The sequence below is a fragment of the Condylura cristata genome, unplaced genomic scaffold (assembly GCF_000260355.1).
Source record: "Condylura cristata isolate star-nosed mole 26May11 unplaced genomic scaffold, ConCri1.0 scaffold00022, whole genome shotgun sequence".
In the NCBI taxonomy this organism is placed as follows: Eukaryota; Metazoa; Chordata; class Mammalia; order Eulipotyphla; family Talpidae; genus Condylura; species Condylura cristata.
In genome coordinates, this window is record NW_004567123.1 from 27,782,226 (window position 1) to 27,790,712 (window position 8,487).

Genomic DNA, 8,487 nt, shown 5'->3' on the forward strand with positions numbered 1-8,487 from the left:
GACGAAGCTAGACTTGAATCTGTTGTATGACTCAAAAGTCATGCTCATCTGTTTCAATATTGTCTTCTGATGCTTCTAAGCTTCCGTAACAGACACAAGTAATTGCAACAGAGACCATGTATGTAAAGTCTAAAATATTAACTACCTGATCTTTTTTACTGAAAAATTAGTCACCTCCTGAGATCTATGTGCTTCTATATTCCTGGAGTTTATAATCTAGTGGAATAATTAGGCACTAGACGGAAGATGCATATAAATGTAAATCTTCCTTCTCTTATGATGGGGCTATAAACTATAAACCCACGGTAAATTGAAAATAGGATTAAGTTGAAAATGAAGATAATACACCTAACCAAAGAACCAAACTTTAGCCCAGTCTACCTTAAACTTGTTCAGAACACTTACATTAGCCCATAGTTGCACAACGTCATCTAACACAAATCTATTTTATAAAAAGTGCTGAACATCTCATTAATTTATTGAATTCTGCAGGCGGTAGCGTATTGGTTATCTATCCTCTTGACCACAGGACTGCTGGGAGCTTCTGCTCAGCATCATGGGAGAATGTCATACTGCATGTTGTTAGCCCAGAAAGAGATCACATTTTGGAGGGAAGTTCCTGCTGAATGTCATCACCTCTGCACCATCGTAAAGTCGAGAAATCACAAGTTCACCTAGTGTTTAAGTTGGGGACCATCTGTATTATAGGGGAAATGTCTCCTGGGACTTTTCACTTCCAAGGAATTACAAGAACACAGTCTCAAAATAACTTTTTCTAGCAGCCTTTGAGTGTCAATCCCTGCCAGGTCCCTGGACCAGGTCTTTCTGCAGAGGGATGTTTCTTGATGGAGAGAAGTTGGTTAGACTCTGCCACGGAGAAGACAATGTGGATGGCAAAGTGGGGGAGAGATGCATGTCAGGTGGGTGCTGGGGGGAAGAGGGTGAGATGACCCTGGGGAGGAAGGCAGGTGCCAATCAGGAACATTCTTAGGAAGCCTGAGAGCTTCGCCCATGGGCAATGGGAGATAAAACAAGTTTCAGCAGTGGAATGACATGTCAGATTCGCAATCAGGGGGAACAGGCCCGGCGTAGACTCTGGGTTCTGAGGAATATTTACTTCAATGATGCAGGTGAAAAATAAGATACTTGGCCCAAGAGGGTGACATTGGAAACAGAGAAGGTGGGTACATTTTTGAGATATTTAGGAAGTGGCAATCAAGGGGACTTTGTAATGGCTGGATGTGGGGTGAAGGAGATAGAGAATATGAGGGTTTTCTTTATCAAGGGTCATTTATCAAGAGGGTAATACAAGAGGAGAAATACTGATGGAAGCAAAGACCAGGAATGAATTTAGGATCGATAATTTTCCATTTGAGATGTCTGTGAAATAATATATGGCACTAACTAGGAGGCAAATGGAAGAATCTGGACTCTGGTGGAGAAATTTAGAGTAGAGATACTCAGCTAGGCATCATGGATAAATGGACGGCCAGTGAAAGCAGCATCATGAAAGGGGTTATGGGACAAGAGATAATGGTGTGGAGAAAAAGTAAATCTGGAACTAAGTCCCCAAGAAGCTAGCATTTATGGACAGGTAGAGAAGCATGAAATGTCCAAAGACAGGAAAAAACAATAAGGAGGAAGAAAGCAATCAGAGCAGGGTTTCTAAGAGAAGAGGTAGACTGACACTCAAAGGTTGCTGGGATTCTAACAAATTGCCCGTTGAATGTTTGGGCATGGAGGTGTTGTAACTCCCAACAAAGACTTAAGAAAGTGATTGAGAGAAGGTTTGCTGTAATGAAAGTGATTGAGAGAAGGTTTGCTTTAATGGCATCTTTACACACGGGGAGGATCCCACTTTTTCAAATTGGTCTTCCACATGTAAGTCAAAACACACATATGAAGACATTCACTGTTGATAGTGGCAAAAATCTGGAACAACCCCTGCATTCAGCCATAGGACATTAGCGAGATTGTTTGTGGGACATTCACATAACGGAATACTACCTGGCTACTCAAAAAATTAGCTGTATATTCGCTGGTGTGGAGCTAGACTTTAGATATTAGGGAGAAGCAAGTTGACAAGAGTATGTTTAATGTGTTTCCATATATTTATAAGCATTTATATTTGTGAGTATGTATTAGTCAGCTCAGGCTATCATTACAAAATACCATAGTCTAGGTGACTTAGACAACACAAAACTCTCTCTCACAGTTCTAGAGCCTGGGAGGCCCAGGCCTGGGTGCCAGCATGGATAAGTTCTGGCGAGGTCTCTATTCCCTAGCTGCAGAGAGATGCCTTCTCTTCTTAGGGTGGACAGCTAGCAAGCACTTCTCTCCTATCTCTTCTTATAAGGCCACTAATCCTACTGAATCAGGACCCCACCCTTAGGGCCATGTTTAATCTTAAATACTTTCTTAAAGACTCTATCTTCAAATACAATCTCTTTGAGAATGGGGTGGGGGTGGGTAGGGAGAGACAGATTCAACATATGAATTTGGGGGTATATCCTGAAATATATCCAATAATTTGTTCTCAAAGTTCAAGTGTGTTGTGAGAACTAAGATGGACAAAGACTTATTTTTCCATTATATGCTATTTGTACAAATTTTATTTTAAAAAAGATTATTTATTTATGCATACAGAACTGGGGTACAGGCCACAGGTGCAGAGGTGAGAGGATTCACCAGCAACAGAGTGGGGAGCAAATCTGGAAAATATACTGAAATACACTGCTGAGGGGCATAGTAGGCAGGTCAGGAGAGATCTGCTGTGCCATGTGGGTCAGCTCCCTGGCCAGGGATAAAACTCATGTTGTAGCAGCTACAGATCTCTTCATAGTGTTGTGCTTTAACCCGTTGCAGCACCAGGGAGGGCCCAAACTTTATTTTTAACATGTGAATACATTGCATTTTGTTTATAAAACTAGCCTAAAACTATTTAGAAACAGAAAGAGCACATCCTATGGTTAGAGTTAAAAACAACAAAGGGTGATGAGGATGTGGAGCAAATGGGAGCTCTTATCCTGTTTACACAAATGCAAAATGGCCCGGCCTCCGGGGACAACAGTTTGGGAATTTCTTATAAATGAAACCTAACATACCACATCAGCCAGCAATTTTTTTTTCTTAGAAATTTAACCCAAAGAAATGGAAACATATGTCTACAAGAAGATTTGTCAATTAATATACATAGCTGCTTCATTCATAGTAGCCTCAAACTGGATACATCCCCAGTGTCTATCACCAGATGAACAGGTGAACAAGTTTCAGTGCAGCCATTCACTGGAATATTACTCAGTGAGAAAAAGGACGTTACATAGATGAATCTCACAAACATCATGTGAAAGAAGCCAGACACAAAAGATTAACTGCTACATGACTTTATTTTTTGGCATTCTAGAAAAGGCAAACCTAATCTTGAGTGGTAGAAAGCAGATCAGCAACTGCCTTAAAATGGTGGTGTTGCAGAGATTGATCACAAAGGAATAAGGGGGCTGGGGGAGGTGGATATGTTCGTATCTTGATTAAGGTGATGGCTACATGGTGTGTACATTTGTCAAAACCTATAAAACTATGCACTTAAATAGAGTGCTTTTGCTTTTAATATTTGTAAACTATCTTGTGTATTATGTGTAGTTTTCAGTTTTGAAGCTAGAAAAAAAATGTAAATCCAGGTAAAGAATAGAAAAGCAAAGAGAAGAGAAACAGGCTCGAAGTCCTGAGCAGTGGGGGCAGAGGACCCATTGAGCTGGAGATCATGAATCTCTAATAATGGCTCCATCTTTTCTTCTGTGCCGTCTTCTCAGCAGTGATTGACTGCCAGGGTGTGAGCAGGAAAGCACAAGATACTTAGGTTTGTCCGGGTGCATGTTTTGTCAGGTGAGGGAGAAGAAAGTAACTAAGGCAATGGGCCAGGCTTCACACTGGTGGGGAAGGAAAAAGCCTGGAAGCTGTGACAGGTAGGGAGAAAATGGATGGAACATGCAAAGGAGGGCCCTCCCTGATGGTGCAGCGGGTTAAAGTGCAGCATTCCGGAACTGGCTGCAGACACTTCAGTGAGTTTGATCCCCACCAGGGAGGTGACCCACATGGCTTCGCAGACCTCTCCTGACCCACCCGCTGCTACTTCAGCAGTGTACTTCATCAGTTGCCTGTTCTGCTCCCCACTCTGTCTCTGGTGAATCCTCTTTCTGCCTTTGCAGCTCTAGCCTGTATGTATAAATAAATAAATCTTTAAAAAATTAATGTCCATCTCCACTAGTCCACAAGTCCCATGGGTCTAGGGGGTGACATCAACCTGGCCCATTTCTATATCCCTGGAGTCTAGCACATGTCCTAGTATACAGTAGGTGCTCAATAAACATATGTTCAATGGAGGGAAGCCCCTTGGTTGGCACTTGAACTCCCCATGAGTCTCCAGGCAAGCTACTTCTCTCTGTGCCTCAACTTCAAGGTTTAATTTAAAGGTGGTGGGCCCTCCCTGGTGGCACAGGAGTTAAAGCGCAACACTATGAAGCTATCCACAGCCACTGCAGCACGAGTTCACTCCCTGGCCAGGGGCTGACTCCCATGGCGCAGCAGACCTCTCCTGTCTGGCCTGCTGCTCCCGTCAGCAGTGTATTTCAGTAGATCTGCCTGTTCTGCTCCTCCCTGTGTAGCTGGTGATTCCTCTCACCCCCCCTGCAACTCTGGTCTGTACCCCATATAAAAAAATAAATCTTAAAAAAAAATAATTTTAAGGTTGACAATTCCAGTTTTCAGCTCCCAGCATCCAGTAGACACTCAATAAATACAATTTTCCTCCCTCCTCTTCTCCCCTCCCCCCACCTCGCGCCACACCCATTGTTTGGAGTTTGGAGTCATAAAACCCAACCCAAGTTGGACTCTTACCTCCTCTTCCCCTCCTGGCCTGTCCCTTTCCTCAGGTGGTAGGGGGCGACGAGTGTCTCCCATGTTTGACTCCGGATACCCCCGATGTCAGAATGCAGGACTGGGCCGAAGTGGACCTCTGGGCTGGCCAGGTTGCTGTTGCCATGGCAACAGTGACAGTCCCCAGCCACAGGTTCCCTAAGTGACTGGTTACTCTTTAACATATCCACCCACCTTGGGTGATTAGAAGAATCAATAAGATAACCGAGCAGTGGCAGCTGGCTGCACTCACTGCCTTCCTGGTGGGCTGGCGCCTGCTGCTGCCGTGTGTGGGGCTCAGCTCCATGTCCCTGGGTCTCCAGCTGGGTGGGCTCGGCCATGGTCAGTGTGAACGCGCCCCTCGGGGCTCCCGTGGAAAGTCCCTATGGTGAGTGGGGTCAGCGGTTGGGGCTGGGGTGGACTGGACAAGACCATGGTCAAGTCTGCGAAGCCATGGGGTACCCCTGCTGTGTGTTTTGAAGGGGCCTGAAGACCCTCTCAGGGCTCCTTCAGGATAGTAGGAATCCTGAGGGACGCGTGACTTGTTCCACTAAGTTTCTGAACCAGGGCTTGGCGGGTTTGCTGTGGAAATCCTGGGAGAGGCCTCAGGAGTGGCAGGGCAGGGGCTTGGCTTATTTTGTCTGCTGAGAGAGACGGATTTCCTGGAGATGCATGCAGGGTGTTTCTGAAACTCCACAGAAGGTGGGTCTGGAAGTGTCACCTCCACTTGGCGGCAGGGACAAACGGAAGCCCCGGGGTGCATTGCTGAACCTCGGTCTCTGTCTAGGGGGGAAGACACCCGGAGGGGAGTGTTGTCTGGCGCCTCTGAGGACGGTCATTGGTTTTGGATAATTTGCCACAGAGAAGCCCTATAAAACCATGCATGGTGATGTGCTGGCATATGAGAATAATCTTGTGCTATCGTTGAAGCTCCGTGCATGGCTAGGACATGTGTGCCACCGTTGGGGAAAGGCTCTGCTCTGCTGCTTGTGCGCCCCCAAATTCGAGGAGTGTCTCAAAGGCCCCGCAGTAGAGAATGGGAAATACAGCATCTCTAGGGCAGAATGTCATCTCGCATGCAGAGAAAAACAACCCAGATCTGTGTGCAGGGAGGGAAGGAAGGCTCTCCAAATTACCTTAAGTGTAAAGGTAAACTGAAGAGCTGTGGAGAGCATATGCACTTCTGATAACAACATGGATATATCTGTATATATGTACACACAGACACATTTGTATTTGCATAGAAAACTAGTGGAAAGATACACAAAGCCCAACAAGGAGTTTGGTTTCTGAGGCGGAAGATCCAAGCAGTTTGGACATTTTTTTTTTTTGCGCATGGTGGATATTTTAAAATGTGTGGCCTTTTATAAATAAATTTAAATCAGGCTTGACCTCTGGAATCCAGTAGATCTCGGGTTGCATTCGTGACTTCAGACAAATTCAACATTTCTGTGCCTCATTACTTTCTCTCTAAAACAGAGATGTCTTAGGGTCTTCTTGGAAGAATAAAGGGAGGAAACAGGTAAGCCTTTGGTGTTACTTGCTGAGTCAGGGCTCAGTGAATGTACTGTTCTGACTGGTCCAGCAAATCTATTTTTTTTTTAAGATTTATTTATTTATACATACATAACTGGGGTACAAATCAGAGGTGGGGGGGGCAAGAGGATTCACTAGAGACAGAGTGGGGAGCAGAACAGGCATCTCGACTGAAATACACTGCTGAGGGGAACAGCAGACAGGTCAGGAGAGGTCTGCTGCACCATGTGGGTCACCTCCCTGGCAAGGGATTGAACTCTCCAGCAAATCTCTTTTACTTTGATCTACCATCAAGCAGAAGTGTGGATCCAAAGGAAACAGCAGAGGCTGGAGAATCAAAGACCACTTGAGGACCCAGCTCATACATCAGCTGTGTGACCTTGGGCAAGTCACTTCCCCTCTCTGAATGGTTTCCTCATCCACCAAGTGTAGAGAACAGCACTATCTCACAGAAGACTGTGCACTAGAGGAGATAGCATAGCTAGAGGGCTGGGCTTGCCTTAGGTGCTTAACCCAAGGTTAAAACACAATCGTAAGGTTTAGTTGACCCTGTCGCTGGAGGAAGACTATTGTCTCCCAAAGGTGCCAGACTGTCTGCTTCTGGGGAAGGACAGCCCCAGGTCACAAACCCTAGGCTGTGGACAAACAGAAGGCTCCACAGAACTCCTCCCTAAGGATAAGATAATATATAGCCTGAGCCTCCCACCACCTCCCAAACCTACCCTCTTTGTAGGGTGTCCTCATACCCCTCATCACTGACCTACACCGTGTCATCGCGTGGCAGAACTCCATAGGCATTTGTTGGGTAGATGGATGGGTGAATGGACGGAATGAATTGACCAATTCATTTTATACTCATAGCAGTTGTCTCAGATAAGTAACATTGTCATCTCCAAGGATAGAAGAGAAAATCAAAGCTTAGGCATAGGAAAAATCATTTGACTCAGTCCATCTATGCTGAATTTCATGACTAAACTACAGCAATGGTTGAACAGAGGAAGTAGGATGCTCACGGCCAGTTTTGTAGCAGCCACCGACAAAAGAACCTGCTGTCTGAGAGTGGTGCTTTTGCTGGAGAGAGAGAAAGTGTGTGTGTGTGTGAGAGAGAGAGAGAGAGAGGGAGATGGCGGCTGAAGGACCCTGTTGTTTAGATCAAATAAATGTGGCTTAGCATCCACATCTGTCTTGTTATATCCCTCTCCAAGTCTCAGATGTTTCATCTGCACAGGGAGGAAGTCTGCTGGGAGAGGCACTGGGGAAATGCACTTTCTGATAAAAGAAACAAGTGCTTGGAAGAAAGACTTTTCCTGGGTTCTCTAGTGGGGTGATAATAAACCTTAGCTTCAGTAAGACACTCTTGAATGAGTTGATCTTTGGTATGGTGATGCTTGATGAACTTGAGTTTCCCTGGACTTGCAATGTGTTCATGCACATCGGTTTCTGCTCTGAATCCATCCACCCATCCACCCACCCACCCACCCATCCACCCAACCATCCATCCATCCACCCATCTTTTCATGTGCCCATTCACCCATCACTTCATTCATGCCTGCATCCACTCACCCATTTATATCCAGTTCCGTATCCAGCCACTTATATCCAACAACTTATGTCTCCATCATTCCCATGCATCAATCACCATACACACTCATTCATTGTATCTATTCATTGATCCTGGGTTCTGCTTTGAATCATTACCCCAATTAAATCGTGCATGTTGTGTCTGATGTCCCCAACAGACCATAAATCTGATGAGCACCTGTGGGCTGAAACAGTCCGATAACCACAGTCGGCCATGTTGGCCAGATCCATAGTCTTCTCTCCATCTTCTGTCATCCTCATTGTGTTGGCTTTTGGTTCTTTATTGTCTTATGATAAGTCGAAGGGGACAGTCAGAGCACTGGACTTGATATCTGCACTTAAATGGTCTGAAACTGGAAAGGGTTGTGCTCAAAGCATTTGTTTCTTTTATCAAAAAATCAGAATTTCCCAGAAGCCTTCCTTCCTTCAAGGAAAGCTGGGGTTTTCCTTTTCTAATGG